This window comes from Hyla sarda, unplaced genomic scaffold (assembly GCF_029499605.1).
Source record: "Hyla sarda isolate aHylSar1 unplaced genomic scaffold, aHylSar1.hap1 scaffold_1467, whole genome shotgun sequence".
In the NCBI taxonomy this organism is placed as follows: Eukaryota; Metazoa; Chordata; class Amphibia; order Anura; family Hylidae; genus Hyla; species Hyla sarda.
The window spans coordinates 31351-54962 of NW_026608098.1; the positions used below are offsets into that span (position 1 = coordinate 31351).

At 46.1% G+C, this 23612-nt stretch overlaps 10 non-coding genes across 10 annotated transcripts; all 10 read left to right on the forward strand.

The window, feature by feature from the left end:
- Positions 1 to 1085: 1085 nt before the first annotated feature.
- On the forward strand, positions 1086 to 1276 carry LOC130308162 (U2 spliceosomal RNA). Its single transcript, XR_008857207.1, has one exon. It is a non-coding gene; the product is annotated as a U2 spliceosomal RNA (small nuclear RNA).
- Positions 1277 to 3373: 2097 nt separating this feature from the next.
- On the forward strand, positions 3374 to 3564 carry LOC130308163 (U2 spliceosomal RNA). The gene has a single exon (XR_008857208.1). It is a non-coding gene; the product is annotated as a U2 spliceosomal RNA (small nuclear RNA).
- Positions 3565 to 5658: 2094 nt separating this feature from the next.
- On the forward strand, positions 5659 to 5849 carry LOC130308164 (U2 spliceosomal RNA). The gene has a single exon (XR_008857209.1). It is a non-coding gene; the product is annotated as a U2 spliceosomal RNA (small nuclear RNA).
- Positions 5850 to 7934: 2085 nt separating this feature from the next.
- Positions 7935 to 8125, forward strand: LOC130308166 (U2 spliceosomal RNA). Its single transcript, XR_008857211.1, has one exon. It is a non-coding gene; the product is annotated as a U2 spliceosomal RNA (small nuclear RNA).
- Positions 8126 to 10202: 2077 nt separating this feature from the next.
- On the forward strand, positions 10203 to 10393 carry LOC130308167 (U2 spliceosomal RNA). Its single transcript, XR_008857212.1, has one exon. It is a non-coding gene; the product is annotated as a U2 spliceosomal RNA (small nuclear RNA).
- Positions 10394 to 12498: 2105 nt separating this feature from the next.
- LOC130308168 (U2 spliceosomal RNA) lies at positions 12499 to 12689 on the forward strand. The gene has a single exon (XR_008857213.1). It is a non-coding gene; the product is annotated as a U2 spliceosomal RNA (small nuclear RNA).
- A 2107-nt stretch (positions 12690 to 14796) lies between these two features.
- On the forward strand, positions 14797 to 14987 carry LOC130308169 (U2 spliceosomal RNA). The gene has a single exon (XR_008857214.1). It is a non-coding gene; the product is annotated as a U2 spliceosomal RNA (small nuclear RNA).
- Positions 14988 to 17069: 2082 nt separating this feature from the next.
- On the forward strand, positions 17070 to 17260 carry LOC130308170 (U2 spliceosomal RNA). Its single transcript, XR_008857215.1, has one exon. It is a non-coding gene; the product is annotated as a U2 spliceosomal RNA (small nuclear RNA).
- Positions 17261 to 19359: 2099 nt separating this feature from the next.
- Positions 19360 to 19550, forward strand: LOC130308172 (U2 spliceosomal RNA). The gene has a single exon (XR_008857216.1). It is a non-coding gene; the product is annotated as a U2 spliceosomal RNA (small nuclear RNA).
- A 2089-nt stretch (positions 19551 to 21639) lies between these two features.
- LOC130308173 (U2 spliceosomal RNA) lies at positions 21640 to 21830 on the forward strand. Its single transcript, XR_008857217.1, has one exon. It is a non-coding gene; the product is annotated as a U2 spliceosomal RNA (small nuclear RNA).
- The last annotated feature ends 1782 nt before the right edge of the window (positions 21831 to 23612 follow it).

A 23612-nucleotide genomic window follows, 5' to 3' on the forward strand; every position in this document is an offset into this window, starting at 1 on the left:
CACTGATGGGGTATGCATTAGACGAAAAAAAAGAAGAAAAAGAAGAATAATACGCCCAGAAAAGAGGCGAAAAGGAGAAAAACGTAAAAAAACGTGAAAAAAAAGTAAGAGGAAGAGAAGGGAAAAAAAGGTGGGAAATGGGTTTAAAAGTGATTTCGGCGGAGAAATATATATATATATATATATATATATATATATATATATATATATATGCGCACACACACACATAGATATAAACGTATTCTCCGTTGAGATATTGCAGCCGCTGCTGTGTCCAGGCCCAGGAGCCTTAGCACTGTGCTGTGATGTCACTCAATACCACTGACATCACTAGGTGTAAACAACATCTCTCCTTTGCTGTGTATGTGACTATGGAGCTGTTTGGTGATGTCGTCTATTACGGCCTTCATAGAAGCAACAGGAGATTGTTGCATCCATCTTGAACCCTCAGAACTACAGTGCTATGATGTCACTCACTTCCACAGGCCTTGCAGAGTGTAAACAACAACAACCCAGCTTTGTTGTGTATGTAACCAAAGGGATTTGTGATGTCACCTAGAACCTTCACAGCAGCTGACAGCTTTATGAGGAGCATCAGCACTGCTCTGCCTGAGCAGAACCATCACCGCCATAGGTTGTCAAATAACCCGGATTTAACCCACACAGGTAAGTCCAATGGGGTGCAGGCATGTCCTCTATGCTTACAGCTTCCCGTGGGTGTTGGTTTGATACCGTTTGGGGACAGCCAAGGAGGCATCTGCAGGCAACAAAGGTAGGTGTGTGCTTGTGTGTGTGTTTCCTATGCAGATCCTAAGCCCAGTGTCACATGCAAGTAGGAGGAGTAAGAAGGGTTCCTGGCAAATCCGGGTTATGGATTGCATTTAAAAAGGCCCCGTGGGAGTGCAATGGGCCCCTGTCTTGCTGCTTAGCAATAATGGTATGGGTTTAGGTTCTGCTGTGTGTACTGGTGGTTGACTGCCCCCCAGCCCAGAGTGTGCATGGAAAATTGTCTGGCAGCCTCCCTGACAGCAAGCAGTGATAGTGCCCATGAAGGGGACCTTGTTGGGCCCGCCCCTTTCACGGTTATCGCTTCTCGGCCTTTTGGCTAAGATCAAGTGTAGTATCTGTTCTTATCAGTTTAATATCTGATACGTCCCCTATCTGGGGACCATATATTAAATGGATTTTTGAGAACGGGGGCCGATTTCGAAGCTTGCTTCCGTCGCCCTATGCATTGACCCGATATGGCAGTATCTTCGGGTACAGTGCACCACCCCCTTACAGGGTTAAAAAGAAAGATTCCTACTTTCATTGCTACCTGCTTGCTGGCTAGCCAGCTAGCCAGCCCTGTGGGCCTTGCTGCTGCTGCAGCCAAAAAACAAAAGGTGGTGCTGCTGCTGCTGCTTCTGCTGCTTCTGCTTCTGCTTGTGTCTGGCCCCTGTTGGAGCGTCCAGGCACAGGACTTCTGCTGCTGCTGACTAAATGGCCTCCTTAATTGGATCATTTGAGTAGCCAGCACACCTGTGCAGGTAGGGCATGACATGATAGGCAGCTGCCTTGATAGCGGGTGGGTGCTGAATGTTCCTAATTGACAAAATAAGATTAATGCTTATGAAGAAATATAAAATCTCATCCCTTCCCCAATATCGCGCCACACCCCTACCCCTTAATTCCCTGGTTGAACGTGATGGACATATGTCTTTTTTCGACCGTACTAACTATGTAACTATGTAACATAACATGGGGGGGGGGGGGGGTCTCCTGGCTGTTCACACAGGTGTGTCATTGCTGTACATTGACCATGCATTGCTTCTGTGGTATTGCAAAGGCAAAGACAAATGCTTCCAGCCATCCATTGCACTAATGGATTGGTCATCAGCTGGCTGTCTATGTCCCGCATCAATATAGACCAAAGTACAGAGGGTTAGGCTATGCTATTGTGCACCTACCTGATGCATCAGAAGGTGCGAGGCCCTTGCTAAATTCTGTGCACAGACTTTGAGATCTATGCTTTAGACTGTATCTAAACCTGCTCCAACATGGACTGACATTCTGGCCTACTTTCAGCCGATGCGACTTGTCTGTCGCTGAACAGTCGCTTTTTATGTATTCAGCACCTATGTATAATGTTGTAAAAATGCTCTAGAAGCTAAAGTCGCAGAAATGTCACACATATTTGGCCTGCAACTTTCTGTGCGACAAATTCAGACAGGAAAAATCAGTATAAATCCTTAGAAAATTATCCCCCAGTGTCTCCATCTGCTGGCGGTATTGAATAAGCATTGCTGCACTGATGGGGTATGCATTAGACGAAAAAAAAGAAGAAAAAGAAGAATAATACGCCCAGAAAAGAGGCGAAAAGGAGAAAAACGTAAAAAAACGTGAAAAAAAAGTAAGAGGAAGAGAAGGGAAAAAAAGGTGGAAATGGGTTTAAAAGTGATTTCGGCGGAGAAATATATATATATATATATATATATATATATATATATATATATATATATGCGCACACACACACATAGATATAAACGTATTCTCCGTTGAGATATTGCAGCCGCTGCTGTGTCCAGGCCCAGGAGCCTTAGCACTGTGCTGTGATGTCACTCAATACCACTGACATCACTAGGTGTAAACAACATCTCTCCTTTGCTGTGTATGTGACTATGGAGCTGTTTGGTGATGTCGTCTATTACGGCCTTCATAGAAGCAACAGGAGATTGTTGCATCCATCTTGAACCCTCAGAACTACAGTGCTATGATGTCACTCACTTCCACAGGCCTTGCAGAGTGTAAACAACAACAACCCAGCTTTGTTGTGTATGTAACCAAAGGGATTTGTGATGTCACCTAGAACCTTCACAGCAGCGACAGCTTTATGAGGAGCATCAGCACTGCTCTGCCTGAGCAGAACCATCACCGCCATAGGTTGTCAAATAACCCGGATTTAACCCACACAGGTAAGTCCAATGGGGTGCAGGCATGTCCTCTATGCTTACAGCTTCCCGTGGGTGTTGGTTTGATACCGTTTGGGGACAGCCAAGGAGGCATCTGCAGGCAACAAAGGTAGGTGTGTGCTTGTGTGTGTGTTTCCTATGCAGATCCTAAGCCCAGTGTCACATGCAAGTAGGAGGAGTAAGAAGGGTTCCTGGCAAATCCGGGTTATGGATTGCATTTAAAAAGGCCCCGTGGGAGTGCAATGGGCCCCTGTCTTGCTGCTTAGCAATAATGGTATGGGTTTAGGTTCTGCTGTGTGTACTGGTGGTTGACTGCCCCCCAGCCCAGAGTGTGCATGGAAAATTGTCTGGCAGCCTCCCTGACAGCAAGCAGTGATAGTGCCCATGAAGGGGACCTTGTTGGGCCCGCCCCTTTCACGGTTATCGCTTCTCGGCCTTTTGGCTAAGATCAAGTGTAGTATCTGTTCTTATCAGTTTAATATCTGATACGTCCCCTATCTGGGGACCATATATTAAATGGATTTTTGAGAACGGGGGCCGATTTCGAAGCTTGCTTCCGTCGCCCTATGCATTGACCCGATATGGCAGTATCTTCGGGTACAGTGCACCACCCCCTTACAGGGTTAAAAAGAAAGATTCCTACTTTCATTGCTACCTGCTTGCTGGCTAGCCAGCTAGCCAGCCCTGTGGGCCTTGCTGCTGCTGCAGCCAAAAAACAAAAGGTGGTGCTGCTGCTGCTTCTGCTGCTTCTGCTTCTGCTTGTGTCTGGCCCCTGTTGGAGCGTCCAGGCACAGGACTTCTGCTGCTGCTGACTAAATGGCCTCCTTAATTGGATCATTTGAGTAGCCAGCACACCTGTGCAGGTAGGGCATGACATGATAGGCAGCTGCCTTGATAGCGGGTGGGTGCTGAATGTTCCTAATTGACAAAATAAGATTAATGCTTATGAAGAAATATAAAATCTCATCCCTTCCCCAATATCGCGCCACACCCCTACCCCTTAATTCCCTGGTTGAACGTGATGGACATATGTCTTTTTTCGACCGTACTAACTATGTAACTATGTAACATAACATGGGGGGGGGGGGGGGGGGGTCTCCTGGCTGTTCACACAGGTGTGTCATTGCTGTACATTGACCATGCATTGCTTCTGTGGTATTGCAAAGGCAAAGACAAATGCTTCCAGCCATCCATTGCACTAATGGATTGGTCATCAGCTGGCTGTCTATGTCCCGCATCAATATAGACCAAAGTACAGAGGGTTAGGCTATGCTATTGTGCACCTACCTGATGCATCAGAAGGTGCGAGGCCCTTGCTAAATTCTGTGCACAGACTTTGAGATCTATGCTTTAGACTGTATCTAAACCTGCTCCAACATGGACTGACATTCTGGCCTACTTTCAGCCGATGCGACTTGTCTGTCGCTGAACAGTCGCTTTTTATGTATTCAGCACCTATGTATAATGTTGTAAAAATGCTCTAGAAGCTAAAGTCGCAGAAATGTCACACATATTTGGCCTGCAACTTTCTGTGCGACAAATTCAGACAGGAAAAATCAGTATAAATCCTTAGAAAATTATCCCCCAGTGTCTCCATCTGCTGGCGGTATTGAATAAGCATTGCTGCACTGATGGGGTATGCATTAGACGAAAAAAAAGAAGAAAAAGAAGAATAATACGCCCAGAAAAGAGGCGAAAAGGAGAAAAACGTAAAAAAACGTGAAAAAAAAGTAAGAGGAAGAGAAGGGAAAAAAAGGTGGAAATGGGTTTAAAAGTGATTTCGGCGGAGAAATATATATATATATATATATATATATATATATATATATATATATGCGCACACACACACATAGATATAAACGTATTCTCCGTTGAGATATTGCAGCCGCTGCTGTGTCCAGGCCCAGGAGCCTTAGCACTGTGCTGTGATGTCACTCAATACCACTGACATCACTAGGTGTAAACAACATCTCTCCTTTGCTGTGTATGTGACTATGGAGCTGTTTGGTGATGTCGTCTATTACGGCCTTCATAGAAGCAACAGGAGATTGTTGCATCCATCTTGAACCCTCAGAACTACAGTGCTATGATGTCACTCACTTCCACAGGCCTTGCAGAGTGTAAACAACAACAACCCAGCTTTGTTGTGTATGTAACCAAAGGGATTTGTGATGTCACCTAGAACCTTCACAGCAGCGACAGCTTTATGAGGAGCATCAGCACTGCTCTGCCTGAGCAGAACCATCACCGCCATAGGTTGTCAAATAACCCGGATTTAACCCACACAGGTAAGTCCAATGGGGTGCAGGCATGTCCTCTATGCTTACAGCTTCCCGTGGGTGTTGGTTTGATACCGTTTGGGGACAGCCAAGGAGGCATCTGCAGGCAACAAAGGTAGGTGTGTGCTTGTGTGTGTGTTTCCTATGCAGATCCTAAGCCCAGTGTCACATGCAAGTAGGAGGAGTAAGAAGGGTTCCTGGCAAATCCGGGTTATGGATTGCATTTAAAAAGGCCCCGTGGGAGTGCAATGGGCCCCTGTCTTGCTGCTTAGCAATAATGGTATGGGTTTAGGTTCTGCTGTGTGTACTGGTGGTTGACTGCCCCCCAGCCCAGAGTGTGCATGGAAAATTGTCTGGCAGCCTCCCTGACAGCAAGCAGTGATAGTGCCCATGAAGGGGACCTTGTTGGGCCCGCCCCTTTCACGGTTATCGCTTCTCGGCCTTTTGGCTAAGATCAAGTGTAGTATCTGTTCTTATCAGTTTAATATCTGATACGTCCCCTATCTGGGGACCATATATTAAATGGATTTTTGAGAACGGGGGCCGATTTCGAAGCTTGCTTCCGTCGCCCTATGCATTGACCCGATATGGCAGTATCTTCGGGTACAGTGCACCACCCCCTTACAGGGTTAAAAAGAAAGATTCCTACTTTCATTGCTACCTGCTTGCTGGCTAGCCAGCTAGCCAGCCCTGTGGGCCTTGCTGCTGCTGCAGCCAAAAAACAAAAGGTGGTGCTGCTGCTGCTTCTGCTGCTTCTGCTTCTGCTTGTGTCTGGCCCCTGTTGGAGCGTCCAGGCACAGGACTTCTGCTGCTGCTGACTAAATGGCCTCCTTAATTGGATCATTTGAGTAGCCAGCACACCTGTGCAGGTAGGGCATGACATGATAGGCAGCTGCCTTGATAGCGGGTGGGTGCTGAATGTTCCTAATTGACAAAATAAGATTAATGCTTATGAAGAAATATAAAATCTCATCCCTTCCCCAATATCGCGCCACACCCCTACCCCTTAATTCCCTGGTTGAACGTGATGGACATATGTCTTTTTTCGACCGTACTAACTATGTAACTATGTAACATAACATGGGGGGGGGGGGGGGGGGGGTCTCCTGGCTGTTCACACAGGTGTGTCATTGCTGTACATTGACCATGCATTGCTTCTGTGGTATTGCAAAGGCAAAGACAAATGCTTCCAGCCATCCATTGCACTAATGGATTGGTCATCAGCTGGCTGTCTATGTCCCGCATCAATATAGACCAAAGTACAGAGGGTTAGGCTATGCTATTGTGCACCTACCTGATGCATCAGAAGGTGCGAGGCCCTTGCTAAATTCTGTGCACAGACTTTGAGATCTATGCTTTAGACTGTATCTAAACCTGCTCCAACATGGACTGACATTCTGGCCTACTTTCAGCCGATGCGACTTGTCTGTCGCTGAACAGTCGCTTTTTATGTATTCAGCACCTATGTATAATGTTGTAAAAATGCTCTAGAAGCTAAAGTCGCAGAAATGTCACACATATTTGGCCTGCAACTTTCTGTGCGACAAATTCAGACAGGAAAAATCAGTATAAATCCTTAGAAAATTATCCCCCAGTGTCTCCATCTGCTGGCGGTATTGAATAAGCATTGCTGCACTGATGGGGTATGCATTAGACGAAAAAAAAGAAGAAAAAGAAGAATAATACGCCCAGAAAAGAGGCGAAAAGGAGAAAAACGTAAAAAAACGTGAAAAAAAAGTAAGAGGAAGAGAAGGGAAAAAAAGGTGGAAATGGGTTTAAAAGTGATTTCGGCGGAGAAATATATATATATATATATATATATATATATATATATATATATATATATGCGCACACACACACATAGATATAAACGTATTCTCCGTTGAGATATTGCAGCCGCTGCTGTGTCCAGGCCCAGGAGCCTTAGCACTGTGCTGTGATGTCACTCAATACCACTGACATCACTAGGTGTAAACAACATCTCTCCTTTGCTGTGTATGTGACTATGGAGCTGTTTGGTGATGTCGTCTATTATGGCCTTCATAGAAGCAACAGGATCTTGAACCCTCAGAACTACAGTGCTATGATGTCACTCACTTCCACAGGCCTTGCAGAGTGTAAACAACAACAACCCAGCTTTGTTGTGTATGTAACCAAAGGGATTTGTGATGTCACCTAGAACCTTCACAGCAGCGACAGCTTTATGAGGAGCATCAGCACTGCTCTGCCTGAGCAGAACCATCACCGCCATAGGTTGTCAAATAACCCGGATTTAACCCACACAGGTAAGTCCAATGGGGTGCAGGCATGTCCTCTATGCTTACAGCTTCCCGTGGGTGTTGGTTTGATACCGTTTGGGGACAGCCAAGGAGGCATCTGCAGGCAACAAAGGTAGGTGTGTGCTTGTGTGTGTGTTTCCTATGCAGATCCTAAGCCCAGTGTCACATGCAAGTAGGAGGAGTAAGAAGGGTTCCTGGCAAATCCGGGTTATGGATTGCATTTAAAAAGGCCCCGTGGGAGTGCAATGGGCCCCTGTCTTGCTGCTTAGCAATAATGGTATGGGTTTAGGTTCTGCTGTGTGTACTGGTGGTTGACTGCCCCCCAGCCCAGAGTGTGCATGGAAAATTGTCTGGCAGCCTCCCTGACAGCAAGCAGTGATAGTGCCCATGAAGGGGACCTTGTTGGGCCCGCCCCTTTCACGGTTATCGCTTCTCGGCCTTTTGGCTAAGATCAAGTGTAGTATCTGTTCTTATCAGTTTAATATCTGATACGTCCCCTATCTGGGGACCATATATTAAATGGATTTTTGAGAACGGGGGCCGATTTCGAAGCTTGCTTCCGTCGCCCTATGCATTGACCCGATATGGCAGTATCTTCGGGTACAGTGCACCACCCCCTTACAGGGTTAAAAAGAAAGATTCCTACTTTCATTGCTACCTGCTTGCTGGCTAGCCAGCTAGCCAGCCCTGTGGGCCTTGCTGCTGCTGCAGCCAAAAAACAAAAGGTGGTGCTGCTGCTGCTTCTGCTGCTTCTGCTTCTGCTTGTGTCTGGCCCCTGTTGGAGCGTCCAGGCACAGGACTTCTGCTGCTGCTGACTAAATGGCCTCCTTAATTGGATCATTTGAGTAGCCAGCACACCTGTGCAGGTAGGGCATGACATGATAGGCAGCTGCCTTGATAGCGGGTGGGTGCTGAATGTTCCTAATTGACAAAATAAGATTAATGCTTATGAAGAAATATAAAATCTCATCCCTTCCCCAATATCGCGCCACACCCCTACCCCTTAATTCCCTGGTTGAACGTGATGGACATATGTCTTTTTTCGACCGTACTAACTATGTAACTATGTAACATAACATGGGGGGGGGGGGGGTCTCCTGGCTGTTCACACAGGTGTGTCATTGCTGTACATTGACCATGCATTGCTTCTGTGGTATTGCAAAGGCAAAGACAAATGCTTCCAGCCATCCATTGCACTAATGGATTGGTCATCAGCTGGCTGTCTATGTCCCGCATCAATATAGACCAAAGTACAGAGGGTTAGGCTATGCTATTGTGCACCTACCTGATGCATCAGAAGGTGCGAGGCCCTTGCTAAATTCTGTGCACAGACTTTGAGATCTATGCTTTAGACTGTATCTAAACCTGCTCCAACATGGACTGACATTCTGGCCTACTTTCAGCCGATGCGACTTGTCTGTCGCTGAACAGTCGCTTTTTATGTATTCAGCACCTATGTATAATGTTGTAAAAATGCTCTAGAAGCTAAAGTCGCAGAAATGTCACACATATTTGGCCTGCAACTTTCTGTGCGACAAATTCAGACAGGAAAAATCAGTATAAATCCTTAGAAAATTATCCCCCAGTGTCTCCATCTGCTGGCGGTATTGAATAAGCATTGCTGCACTGATGGGGTATGCATTAGACGAAAAAAAAGAAGAAAAAGAAGAATAATACGCCCAGAAAAGAGGCGAAAAGGAGAAAAACGTAAAAAAACGTGAAAAAAAAGTAAGAGGAAGAGAAGGGAAAAAAAGGTGGAAATGGGTTTAAAAGTGATTTCGGCGGAGAAATATATATATATATATATATATATATATATATGCGCACACACACACATAGATATAAACGTATTCTCCGTTGAGATATTGCAGCCGCTGCTGTGTCCAGGCCCAGGAGCCTTAGCACTGTGCTGTGATGTCACTCAATACCACTGACATCACTAGGTGTAAACAACATCTCTCCTTTGCTGTGTATGTGACTATGGAGCTGTTTGGTGATGTCGTCTATTACGGCCTTCATAGAAGCAACAGGAGATTGTTGCATCCATCTTGAACCCTCAGAACTACAGTGCTATGATGTCACTCACTTCCACAGGCCTTGCAGAGTGTAAACAACAACAACCCAGCTTTGTTGTGTATGTAACCAAAGGGATTTGTGATGTCACCTAGAACCTTCACAGCAGCGACAGCTTTATGAGGAGCATCAGCACTGCTCTGCCTGAGCAGAACCATCACCGCCATAGGTTGTCAAATAACCCGGATTTAACCCACACAGGTAAGTCCAATGGGGTGCAGGCATGTCCTCTATGCTTACAGCTTCCCGTGGGTGTTGGTTTGATACCGTTTGGGGACAGCCAAGGAGGCATCTGCAGGCAACAAAGGTAGGTGTGTGCTTGTGTGTGTGTTTCCTATGCAGATCCTAAGCCCAGTGTCACATGCAAGTAGGAGGAGTAAGAAGGGTTCCTGGCAAATCCGGGTTATGGATTGCATTTAAAAAGGCCCCGTGGGAGTGCAATGGGCCCCTGTCTTGCTGCTTAGCAATAATGGTATGGGTTTAGGTTCTGCTGTGTGTACTGGTGGTTGACTGCCCCCCAGCCCAGAGTGTGCATGGAAAATTGTCTGGCAGCCTCCCTGACAGCAAGCAGTGATAGTGCCCATGAAGGGGACCTTGTTGGGCCCGCCCCTTTCACGGTTATCGCTTCTCGGCCTTTTGGCTAAGATCAAGTGTAGTATCTGTTCTTATCAGTTTAATATCTGATACGTCCCCTATCTGGGGACCATATATTAAATGGATTTTTGAGAACGGGGGCCGATTTCGAAGCTTGCTTCCGTCGCCCTATGCATTGACCCGATATGGCAGTATCTTCGGGTACAGTGCACCACCCCCTTACAGGGTTAAAAAGAAAGATTCCTACTTTCATTGCTACCTGCTTGCTGGCTAGCCAGCTAGCCAGCCCTGTGGGCCTTGCTGCTGCTGCAGCCAAAAAACAAAAGGTGGTGCTGCTGCTGCTTCTGCTGCTTCTGCTTCTGCTTGTGTCTGGCCCCTGTTGGAGCGTCCAGGCACAGGACTTCTGCTGCTGCTGACTAAATGGCCTCCTTAATTGGATCATTTGAGTAGCCAGCACACCTGTGCAGGTAGGGCATGACATGATAGGCAGCTGCCTTGATAGCGGGTGGGTGCTGAATGTTCCTAATTGACAAAATAAGATTAATGCTTATGAAGAAATATAAAATCTCATCCCTTCCCCAATATCGCGCCACACCCCTACCCCTTAATTCCCTGGTTGAACGTGATGGACATATGTCTTTTTTCGACCGTACTAACTATGTAACTATGTAACATAACATGGGGGGGGGGGGGGGGGTCTCCTGGCTGTTCACACAGGTGTGTCACAGGTGTGTCATTGCTGTACATTGACCATGCATTGCTTCTGTGGTATTGCAAAGGCAAAGACAAATGCTTCCAGCCATCCATTGCACTAATGGATTGGTCATCAGCTGGCTGTCTATGTCCCGCATCAATATAGACCAAAGTACAGAGGGTTAGGCTATGCTATTGTGCACCTACCTGATGCATCAGAAGGTGCGAGGCCCTTGCTAAATTCTGTGCACAGACTTTGAGATCTATGCTTTAGACTGTATCTAAACCTGCTCCAACATGGACTGACATTCTGGCCTACTTTCAGCCGATGCGACTTGTCTGTCGCTGAACAGTCGCTTTTTATGTATTCAGCACCTATGTATAATGTTGTAAAAATGCTCTAGAAGCTAAAGTCGCAGAAATGTCACACATATTTGGCCTGCAACTTTCTGTGCGACAAATTCAGACAGGAAAAATCAGTATAAATCCTTAGAAAATTATCCCCCAGTGTCTCCATCTGCTGGCGGTATTGAATAAGCATTGCTGCACTGATGGGGTATGCATTAGACGAAAAAAAAGAAGAAAAAGAAGAATAATACGCCCAGAAAAGAGGCGAAAAGGAGAAAAACGTAAAAAAACGTGAAAAAAAAGTAAGAGGAAGAGAAGGGAAAAAAAGGTGGAAATGGGTTTAAAAGTGATTTCGGCGGAGAAATATATATATATATATATATATATATATATATATATATATATATATGCGCACACACACACATAGATATAAACGTATTCTCCGTTGAGATATTGCAGCCGCTGCTGTGTCCAGGCCCAGGAGCCTTAGCACTGTGCTGTGATGTCACTCAATACCACTGACATCACTAGGTGTAAACAACATCTCTCCTTTGCTGTGTATGTGACTATGGAGCTGTTTGGTGATGTCGTCTATTACGGCCTTCATAGAAGCAACAGGAGATTGTTGCATCCATCTTGAACCCTCAGAACTACAGTGCTATGATGTCACTCACTTCCACAGGCCTTGCAGAGTGTAAACAACAACAACCCAGCTTTGTTGTGTATGTAACCAAAGGGATTTGTGATGTCACCTAGAACCTTCACAGCAGCGACAGCTTTATGAGGAGCATCAGCACTGCTCTGCCTGAGCAGAACCATCACCGCCATAGGTTGTCAAATAACCCGGATTTAACCCACACAGGTAAGTCCAATGGGGTGCAGGCATGTCCTCTATGCTTACAGCTTCCCGTGGGTGTTGGTTTGATACCGTTTGGGGACAGCCAAGGAGGCATCTGCAGGCAACAAAGGTAGGTGTGTGCTTGTGTGTGTGTTTCCTATGCAGATCCTAAGCCCAGTGTCACATGCAAGTAGGAGGAGTAAGAAGGGTTCCTGGCAAATCCGGGTTATGGATTGCATTTAAAAAGGCCCCGTGGGAGTGCAATGGGCCCCTGTCTTGCTGCTTAGCAATAATGGTATGGGTTTAGGTTCTGCTGTGTGTACTGGTGGTTGACTGCCCCCCAGCCCAGAGTGTGCATGGAAAATTGTCTGGCAGCCTCCCTGACAGCAAGCAGTGATAGTGCCCATGAAGGGGACCTTGTTGGGCCCGCCCCTTTCACGGTTATCGCTTCTCGGCCTTTTGGCTAAGATCAAGTGTAGTATCTGTTCTTATCAGTTTAATATCTGATACGTCCCCTATCTGGGGACCATATATTAAATGGATTTTTGAGAACGGGGGCCGATTTCGAAGCTTGCTTCCGTCGCCCTATGCATTGACCCGATATGGCAGTATCTTCGGGTACAGTGCACCACCCCCTTACAGGGTTAAAAAGAAAGATTCCTACTTTCATTGCTACCTGCTTGCTGGCTAGCCAGCTAGCCAGCCCTGTGGGCCTTGCTGCTGCTGCAGCCAAAAAACAAAAGGTGGTGCTGCTGCTGCTTCTGCTGCTTCTGCTTCTGCTTGTGTCTGGCCCCTGTTGGAGCGTCCAGGCACAGGACTTCTGCTGCTGCTGACTAAATGGCCTCCTTAATTGGATCATTTGAGTAGCCAGCACACCTGTGCAGGTAGGGCATGACATGATAGGCAGCTGCCTTGATAGCGGGTGGGTGCTGAATGTTCCTAATTGACAAAATAAGATTAATGCTTATGAAGAAATATAAAATCTCATCCCTTCCCCAATATCGCGCCACACCCCTACCCCTTAATTCCCTGGTTGAACGTGATGGACATATGTCTTTTTTCGACCGTACTAACTATGTAACTATGTAACATAACATGGGGGGGGGGGGGGGGTCTCCTGGCTGTTCACACAGGTGTGTCATTGCTGTACATTGACCATGCATTGCTTCTGTGGTATTGCAAAGGCAAAGACAAATGCTTCCAGCCATCCATTGCACTAATGGATTGGTCATCAGCTGGCTGTCTATGTCCCGCATCAATATAGACCAAAGTACAGAGGGTTAGGCTATGCTATTGTGCACCTACCTGATGCATCAGAAGGTGCGAGGCCCTTGCTAAATTCTGTGCACAGACTTTGAGATCTATGCTTTAGACTGTATCTAAACCTGCTCCAACATGGACTGACATTCTGGCCTACTTTCAGCCGATGCGACTTGTCTGTCGCTGAACAGTCGCTTTTTATGTATTCAGCACCTATGTATAATGTTGTAAAAATGCTCTAGAAGCTAAAGTCGCAGAAATGTCACACATATTTGGCCTGCAACTTTCTGTGCGACAAATTCAGACAGGAAAAATCAGTATAAATCCTTAGAAAATTATCCCCCAGTGTCTCCATCTGCTGGCGGTATTGAATAAGCATTGCTGCACTGATGGGGTATGCATTAGACGAAAAAAAAGAAGAAAAAGAAGAATAATACGCCCAGAAAAGAGGCGAAAAGGAGAAAAACGTAAAAAAACGTGAAAAAAAAGTAAGAGGAAGAGAAGGGAAAAAAAGGTGGAAATGGGTTTAAAAGTGATTTCGGCGGAGAAATATATATATATATATATATATATATATATATATATATATATATATGCGCACACACACACATAGATATAAACGTATTCTCCGTTGAGATATTGCAGCCGCTGCTGTGTCCAGGCCCAGGAGCCTTAGCACTGTGCTGTGATGTCACTCAATACCACTGACATCACTAGGTGTAAACAACATCTCTCCTTTGCTGTGTATGTGACTATGGAGCTGTTTGGTGATGTCGTCTATTACGGCCTTCATAGAAGCAACAGGAGATTGTTGCATCCATCTTGAACCCTCAGAACTACAGTGCTATGATGTCACTCACTTCCACAGGCCTTGCAGAGTGTAAACAACAACAACCCAGCTTTGTTGTGTATGTAACCAAAGGGATTTGTGATGTCACCTAGAACCTTCACAGCAGCGACAGCTTTATGAGGAGCATCAGCACTGCTCTGCCTGAGCAGAACCATCACCGCCATAGGTTGTCAAATAACCCGGATTTAACCCACACAGGTAAGTCCAATGGGGTGCAGGCATGTCCTCTATGCTTACAGCTTCCCGTGGGTGTTGGTTTGATACCGTTTGGGGACAGCCAAGGAGGCATCTGCAGGCAACAAAGGTAGGTGTGTGCTTGTGTGTGTGTTTCCTATGCAGATCCTAAGCCCAGTGTCACATGCAAGTAGGAGGAGTAAGAAGGGTTCCTGGCAAATCCGGGTTATGGATTGCATTTAAAAAGGCCCCGTGGGAGTGCAATGGGCCCCTGTCTTGCTGCTTAGCAATAATGGTATGGGTTTAGGTTCTGCTGTGTGTACTGGTGGTTGACTACTGGTGGTTGACTGCCCCCCAGCCCAGAGTGTGCATGGAAAATTGTCTGGCAGCCTCCCTGACAGCAAGCAGTGATAGTGCCCATGAAGGGGACCTTGTTGGGCCCGCCCCTTTCACGGTTATCGCTTCTCGGCCTTTTGGCTAAGATCAAGTGTAGTATCTGTTCTTATCAGTTTAATATCTGATACGTCCCCTATCTGGGGACCATATATTAAATGGATTTTTGAGAACGGGGGCCGATTTCGAAGCTTGCTTCCGTCGCCCTATGCATTGACCCGATATGGCAGTATCTTCGGGTACAGTGCACCACCCCCTTACAGGGTTAAAAAGAAAGATTCCTACTTTCATTGCTACCTGCTTGCTGGCTAGCCAGCTAGCCAGCCCTGTGGGCCTTGCTGCTGCTGCAGCCAAAAAACAAAAGGTGGTGCTGCTGCTGCTTCTGCTGCTTCTGCTTCTGCTTGTGTCTGGCCCCTGTTGGAGCGTCCAGGCACAGGACTTCTGCTGCTGCTGACTAAATGGCCTCCTTAATTGGATCATTTGAGTAGCCAGCACACCTGTGCAGGTAGGGCATGACATGATAGGCAGCTGCCTTGATAGCGGGTGGGTGCTGAATGTTCCTAATTGACAAAATAAGATTAATGCTTATGAAGAAATATAAAATCTCATCCCTTCCCCAATATCGCGCCACACCCCTACCCCTTAATTCCCTGGTTGAACGTGATGGACATATGTCTTTTTTCGACCGTACTAACTATGTAACTATGTAACATAACATGGGGGGGGGGTCTCCTGGCTGTTCACACAGGTGTGTCATTGCTGTACATTGACCATGCATTGCTTCTGTGGTATTGCAAAGGCAAAGACAAATGCTTCCAGCCATCCATTGCACTAATGGATTGGTCATCAGCTGGCTGTCTATGTCCCGCATCAATATAGACCAAAGTACAGAGGGTTAGGCTATGCTATTGTGCACCTACCTGATGCATCAGAAGGTGCGAGGCCCTTGCTAAATTCTGTGCACAGACTTTGAGATCTATGCTTTAGACTGTATCTAAACCTGCTCCAACATGGACTGACATTCTGGCCTACTTTCAGCCGATGCGACTTGTCTGTCGCTGAACAGTCGCTTTTTATGTATTCAGCACCTATGTATAATGTTGTAAAAATGCTCTAGAAGCTAAAGTCGCAGAAATGTCACACATATTTGGCCTGCAACTTTCTGTGCGACAAATTCAGACAGGAAAAATCAGTATAAATCCTTAGAAAATTATCCCCCAGTGTCTCCATCTGCTGGCGGTATTGAATAAGCATTGCTGCACTGATGGGGTATGCATTAGACGAAAAAAAAGAAGAAAAAGAAGAATAATAAGCCCAGAAAAGAGGCGAAAAGGAGAAAAACGTAAAAAAACGTGAAAAAAAAGTAAGAGGAAGAGAAGGGAAAAAAAGGTGGAAATGGGTTTAAAAGTGATTTCGGCGGAGAATATATATATATATATATATATATATATATATATATATATATGCGCACACACACACATAGATATAAACGTATTCTCCGTTGAGATATTGCAGCCGCTGCTGTGTCCAGGCCCAGGAGCCTTAGCACTGTGCTGTGATGTCACTCAATACCACTGACATCACTAGGTGTAAACAACATCTCTCCTTTGCTGTGTATGTGACTATGGAGCTGTTTGGTGATGTCGTCTATTACGGCCTTCATAGAAGCAACAGGAGATTGTTGCATCCATCTTGAACCCTCAGAACTACAGTGCTATGATGTCACTCACTTCCACAGGCCTTGCAGAGTGTAAACAACAACAACCCAGCTTTGTTGTGTATGTAACCAAAGGGATTTGTGATGTCACCTAGAACCTTCACAGCAGCGACAGCTTTATGAGGAGCATCAGCACTGCTCTGCCTGAGCAGAACCATCACCGCCATAGGTTGTCAAATAACCCGGATTTAACCCACACAGGTAAGTCCAATGGGGTGCAGGCATGTCCTCTATGCTTACAGCTTCCCGTGGGTGTTGGTTTGATACCGTTTGGGGACAGCCAAGGAGGCATCTGCAGGCAACAAAGGTAGGTGTGTGCTTGTGTGTGTGTTTCCTATGCAGATCCTAAGCCCAGTGTCACATGCAAGTAGGAGGAGTAAGAAGGGTTCCTGGCAAATCCGGGTTATGGATTGCATTTAAAAAGGCCCCGTGGGAGTGCAATGGGCCCCTGTCTTGCTGCTTAGCAATAATGGTATGGGTTTAGGTTCTGCTGTGTGTACTGGTGGTTGACTGCCCCCCAGCCCAGAGTGTGCATGGAAAATTGTCTGGCAGCCTCCCTGACAGCAAGCAGTGATAGTGCCCATGAAGGGGACCTTGTTGGGCCCGCCCCTTTCACGGTTATCGCTTCTCGGCCTTTTGGCTAAGATCAAGTGTAGTATCTGTTCTTATCAGTTTAATATCTGATACGTCCCCTATCTGGGGACCATATATTAAATGGATTTTTGAGAACGGGGGCCGATTTCGAAGCTTGCTTCCGTCGCCCTATGCATTGACCCGATATGGCAGTATCTTCGGGTACAGTGCACCACCCCCTTACAGGGTTAAAAAGAAAGATTCCTACTTTCATTGCTACCTGCTTGCTGGCTAGCCAGCTAGCCAGCCCTGTGGGCCTTGCTGCTGCTGCAGCCAAAAAACAAAAGGTGGTGCTGCTGCTGCTTCTGCTGCTTCTGCTTCTGCTTGTGTCTGGCCCCTGTTGGAGCGTCCAGGCACAGGACTTCTGCTGCTGCTGACTAAATGGCCTCCTTAATTGGATCATTTGAGTAGCCAGCACACCTGTGCAGGTAGGGCATGACATGATAGGCAGCTGCCTTGATAGCGGGTGGGTGCTGAATGTTCCTAATTGACAAAATAAGATTAATGCTTATGAAGAAATATAAAATCTCATCCCTTCCCCAATATCGCGCCACACCCCTACCCCTTAATTCCCTGGTTGAACGTGATGGACATATGTCTTTTTTCGACCGTACTAACTATGTAACTATGTAACATAACATGGGGGGGGGGGGGGGGTCTCCTGGCTGTTCACACAGGTGTGTCATTGCTGTACATTGACCATGCATTGCTTCTGTGGTATTGCAAAGGCAAAGACAAATGCTTCCAGCCATCCATTGCACTAATGGATTGGTCATCAGCTGGCTGTCTATGTCCCGCATCAATATAGACCAAAGTACAGAGGGTTAGGCTATGCTATTGTGCACCTACCTGATGCATCAGAAGGTGCGAGGCCCTTGCTAAATTCTGTGCACAGACTTTGAGATCTATGCTTTAGACTGTATCTAAACCTGCTCCAACATGGACTGACATTCTGGCCTACTTTCAGCCGATGCGACTTGTCTCTCGCTGAACAGTCGCTTTTTATGTATTCAGCACCTATGTATAATGTTGTAAAAATGCTCTAGAAGCTAAAGTCGCAGAAATGTCACACATATTTGGCCTGCAACTTTCTGTGCGACAAATTCAGACAGGAAAAATCAGTATAAATCCTTAGAAAATTATCCCCCAGTGTCTCCATCTGCTGGCGGTATTGAATAAGCATTGCTGCACTGATGGGGTATGCATTAGACGAAAAAAAAGAAGAAAAAGAAGAATAATACGCCCAGAAAAGAGGCGAAAAGGAGAAAAACGTAAAAAAACGTGAAAAAAAAGTAAGAGGAAGAGAAGGGAAAAAAAGGTGGAAATGGGTTTAAAAGTGATTTCGGCGGAGAAATATATATATATATATATATATATATATATATATATATATATATATATATATGCGCACACACACACATAGATATAAACGTATTCTCCGTTGAGATATTGCAGCCGCTGCTGTGTCCAGGCCCAGGAGCCTTAGCACTGTGCTGTGATGTCACTCAATACCACTGACATCACTAGGTGTAAACAACATCTCTCCTTTGCTGTGTATGTGACTATGGAGCTGTTTGGTGATGTCGTCTATTACGGCCTTCATAGAAGCAACAGGAGATTGTTGCATCCATCTTGAACCCTCAGAACTACAGTGCTATGATGTCACTCACTTCCACAGGCCTTGCAGAGTGTAAACAACAACAACCCAGCTTTGTTGTGTATGTAACCAAAGGGATTTGTGATGTCACCTAGAACCTTCACAGCAGCGACAGCTTTATGAGGAGCATCAGCACTGCTCTGCCTGAGCAGAACCATCACCGCCATAGGTTGTCAAATAACCCGGATTTAACCCACACAGGTAAGTCCAATGGGGTGCAGGCATGTCCTCTATGCTTACAGCTTCCCGTGGGTGTTGGTTTGATACCGTTTGGGGACAGCCAAGGAGGCATCTGCAGGCAACAAAGGTAGGTGTGTGCTTGTGTGTGTGTTTCCTATGCAGATCCTAAGCCCAGTGTCACATGCAAGTAGGAGGAGTAAGAAGGGTTCCTGGCAAATCCGGGTTATGGATTGCATTTAAAAAGGCCCCGTGGGAGTGCAATGGGCCCCTGTCTTGCTGCTTAGCAATAATGGTATGGGTTTAGGTTCTGCTGTGTGTACTGGTGGTTGACTGCCCCCCAGCCCAGAGTGTGCATGGAAAATTGTCTGGCAGCCTCCCTGACAGCAAGCAGTGATAGTGCCCATGAAGGGGACCTTGTTGGGCCCGCCCCTTTCACGGTTATCGCTTCTCGGCCTTTTGGCTAAGATCAAGTGTAGTATCTGTTCTTATCAGTTTAATATCTGATACGTCCCCTATCTGGGGACCATATATTAAATGGATTTTTGAGAACGGGGGCCGATTTCGAAGCTTGCTTCCGTCGCCCTATGCATTGACCCGATATGGCAGTATCTTCGGGTACAGTGCACCACCCCCTTACAGGGTTAAAAAGAAAGATTCCTACTTTCATTGCTACCTGCTTGCTGGCTAGCCAGCTAGCCAGCCCTGTGGGCCTTGCTGCTGCTGCAGCCAAAAAACAAAAGGTGGTGCTGCTGCTGCTTCTGCTGCTTCTGCTTCTGCTTGTGTCTGGCCCCTGTTGGAGCGTCCAGGCACAGGACTTCTGCTGCTGCTGACTAAATGGCCTCCTTAATTGGATCATTTGAGTAGCCAGCACACCTGTGCAGGTAGGGCATGACATGATAGGCAGCTGCCTTGATAGCGGGTGGGTGCTGAATGTTCCTAATTGACAAAATAAGATTAATGCTTATGAAGAAATATAAAATCTCATCCCTTCCCCAATATCGCGCCACACCCCTACCCCTTAATTCCCTGGTTGAACGTGATGGACATATGTCTTTTTTCGACCGTACTAACTATGTAACTATGTAACATAACATGGGGGGGGGGGGTCTCCTGGCTGTTCACACAGGTGTGTCATTGCTGTACATTGACCATGCATTGCTTCTGTGGTATTGCAAAGGCAAAGACAAATGCTTCCAGCCATCCATTGCACTAATGGATTGGTCATCAGCTGGCTGTCTATGTCCCGCATCAATATAGACCAAAGTACAGAGGGTTAGGCTATGCTATTGTGCACCTACCTGATGCATCAGAAGGTGCGAGGCCCTTGCTAAATTCTGTGCACAGACTTTGAGATCTATGCTTTAGACTGTATCTAAACCTGCTCCAACATGGACTGACATTCTGGCCTACTTTCAGCCGATGCGACTTGTCTGTCGCTGAACAGTCGCTTTTTATGTATTCAGCACCTATGTATAATGTTGTAAAAATGCTCTAGAAGCTAAAGTCGCAGAAATGTCACACATATTTGGCCTGCAACTTTCTGTGCGACAAATTCAGACAGGAAAAATCAGTATAAATCCTTAGAAAATTATCCCCCAGTGTCTCCATCTGCTGGCGGTATTGAATAAGCATTGCTGCACTGATGGGGTATGCATTAGACGAAAAAAAAGAAGAAAAAGAAGAATAATACGCCCAGAAAAGAGGCGAAAAGGAGAAAAACGTAAAAAAACGTGAAAAAAAAGTAAGAGGAAGAGAAGGGAAAAAAAGGTGGAAATGGGTTTAAAAGTGATTTCGGCGGAGAAATATATATATATATATATATATATATATATATATATATATATATATGCGCACACACACACATAGATATAAACGTATTCTCCGTTGAGATATTGCAGCCGCTGCTGTGTCCAGGCCCAGGAGCCTTAGCACTGTGCTGTGATGTCACTCAATACCACTGACATCACTAGGTGTAAACAACATCTCTCCTTTGCTGTGTATGTGACTATGGAGCTGTTTGGTGATGTCGTCTATTACGGCCTTCATAGAAGCAACAGGAGATTGTTGCATCCATCTTGAACCCTCAGAACTACAGTGCTATGATGTCACTCACTTCCACAGGCCTTGCAGAGTGTAAACAACAACAACCCAGCTTTGTTGTGTATGTAACCAAAGGGATTTGTGATGTCACCTAGAACCTTCACAGCAGCGACAGCTTTATGAGGAGCATCAGCACTGCTCTGCCTGAGCAGAACCATCACCGCCATAGGTTGTCAAATAACCCGGATTTAACCCACACAGGTAAGTCCAATGGGGTGCAGGCATGTCCTCTATGCTTACAGCTTCCCGTGGGTGTTGGTTTGATACCGTTTGGGGACAGCCAAGGAGGCATCTGCAGGCAACAAAGGTAGGTGTGTGCTTGTGTGTGTGTTTCCTATGCAGATCCTAAGCCCAGTGTCACATGCAAGTAGGAGGAGTAAGAAGGGTTCCTGGCAAATCCGGGTTATGGATTGCATTTAAAAAGGCCCCGTGGGAGTGCAATGGGCCCCTGTCTTGCTGCTTAGCAATAATGGTATGGGTTTAGGTTCTGCTGTGTGTACTGGTGGTTGACTGCCCCCCAGCCCAGAGTGTGCATGGAAAATTGTCTGGCAGCCTCCCTGACAGCAAGCAGTGATAGTGCCCATGAAGGGGACCTTGTTGGGCCCGCCCCTTTCACGGTTATCGCTTCTCGGCCTTTTGGCTAAGATCAAGTGTAGTATCTGTTCTTATCAGTTTAATATCTGATACGTCCCCTATCTGGGGACCATATATTAAATGGATTTTTGAGAACGGGGGCCGATTTCGAAGCTTGCTTCCGTCGCCCTATGCATTGACCCGATATGGCAGTATCTTCGGGTACAGTGCACCACCCCCTTACAGGGTTAAAAAGAAAGATTCCTACTTTCATTGCTACCTGCTTGCTGGCTAGCCAGCTAGCCAGCCCTGTGGGCCTTGCTGCTGCTGCAGCCAAAAAACAAAAGGTGGTGCTGCTGCTGCTTCTGCTGCTTCTGCTTCTGCTTGTGTCTGGCCCCTGTTGGAGCGTCCAGGCACAGGACTTCTGCTGCTGCTGACTAAATGGCCTCCTTAATTGGATCATTTGAGTAGCCAGCACACCTGTGCAGGTAGGGCATGACATGATAGGCAGCTGCCTTGATAGCGGGTGGGTGCTGAATGTTCCTAATTGACAAAATAAGATTAATGCTTATGAAGAAATATAAAATCTCATCCCTTCCCCAATATCGCGCCACACCCCTACCCCTTAATTCCCTGGTTGAACGTGATGGACATATGTCTTTTTTCGACCGTACTAACTATGTAACTATGTAACATAACATGGGGGGGGGGGTGGTCTCCTGGCTGTTCACACAGGTGTGTCATTGCTGTACATTGACCATGCATTGCTTCTGTGGTATTGCAAAGGCAAAGACAAATGCTTCCAGCCATCCATTGCACTAATGGATTGGTCATCAGCTGGCTGTCTATGTCCCGCATCAATATAGACCAAAGTACAGAGGGTTAGGCTATGCTATTGTGCACCTACCTGATGCATCAGAAGGTGCGAGGCCCTTGCTAAATTCTGTGCACAGACTTTGAGATCTATGCTTTAGACTGTATCTAAACCTGCTCCAACATGGACTGACATTCTGGCCTACTTTCAGCCGATGCGACTTGTCTGTCGCTGAACAGTCGCTTTTTATGTATTCAGCACCTATGTATAATGTTGTAAAAATGCTCTAGAAGCTAAAGTCGCAGAAATGTCACACATATTTGGCCTGCAACTTTCTGTGCGACAAATTCAGACAGGAAAAATCAGTATAAATCCTTAGAAAATTATCCCCCAGTGTCTCCATCTGCTGGCGGTATTGAATAAGCATTGCTGCACTGATGGGGTATGCATTAGACGAAAAAAAAGAAGAAAAAGAAGAATAATACGCCCAGAAAAGAGGCGAAAAGGAGAAAAACGTAAAAAAACGTGAAAAAAAAGTAAGAGGAAGAGAAGGGAAAAAAAGGTGGAAATGGGTTTAAAAGTGATTTCGGCGGAGATATATATATATATATATATATATATATATATATATATATATATATGCGCACACACACACATAGATATAAACGTATTCTCCGTTGAGATATTGCAGCCGCTGCTGTGTCCAGGCCCAGGAGCCTTAGCACTGTGCTGTGATGTCACTCAATACCACTGACATCACTAGGTGTAAACAACATCTCTCCTTTGCTGTGTATGTGACTATGGAGCTGTTTGGTGATGTCGTCTATTACGGCCTTCATAGAAGCAACAGGAGATTGTTGCATCCATCTTGAACCCTCAGAACTACAGTGCTATGATGTCACTCACTTCCACAGGCCTTGCAGAGTGTAAACAACAACAACCCAGCTTTGTTGTGTATGTAACCAAAGGGATTTGTGATGTCACCTAGAACCTTCACAGCAGCGACAGCTTTATGAGGAGCATCAGCACTGCTCTGCCTGAGCAGAACCATCACCGCCATAGGTTGTCAAATAACCCGGATTTAACCCACACAGGTAAGTCCAATGGGGTGCAGGCATGTCCTCTATGCTTACAGCTTCCCGTGGGTGTTGGTTTGATACCGTTTGGGGACAGCCAAGGAGGCATCTGCAGGCAACAAAGGTAGGT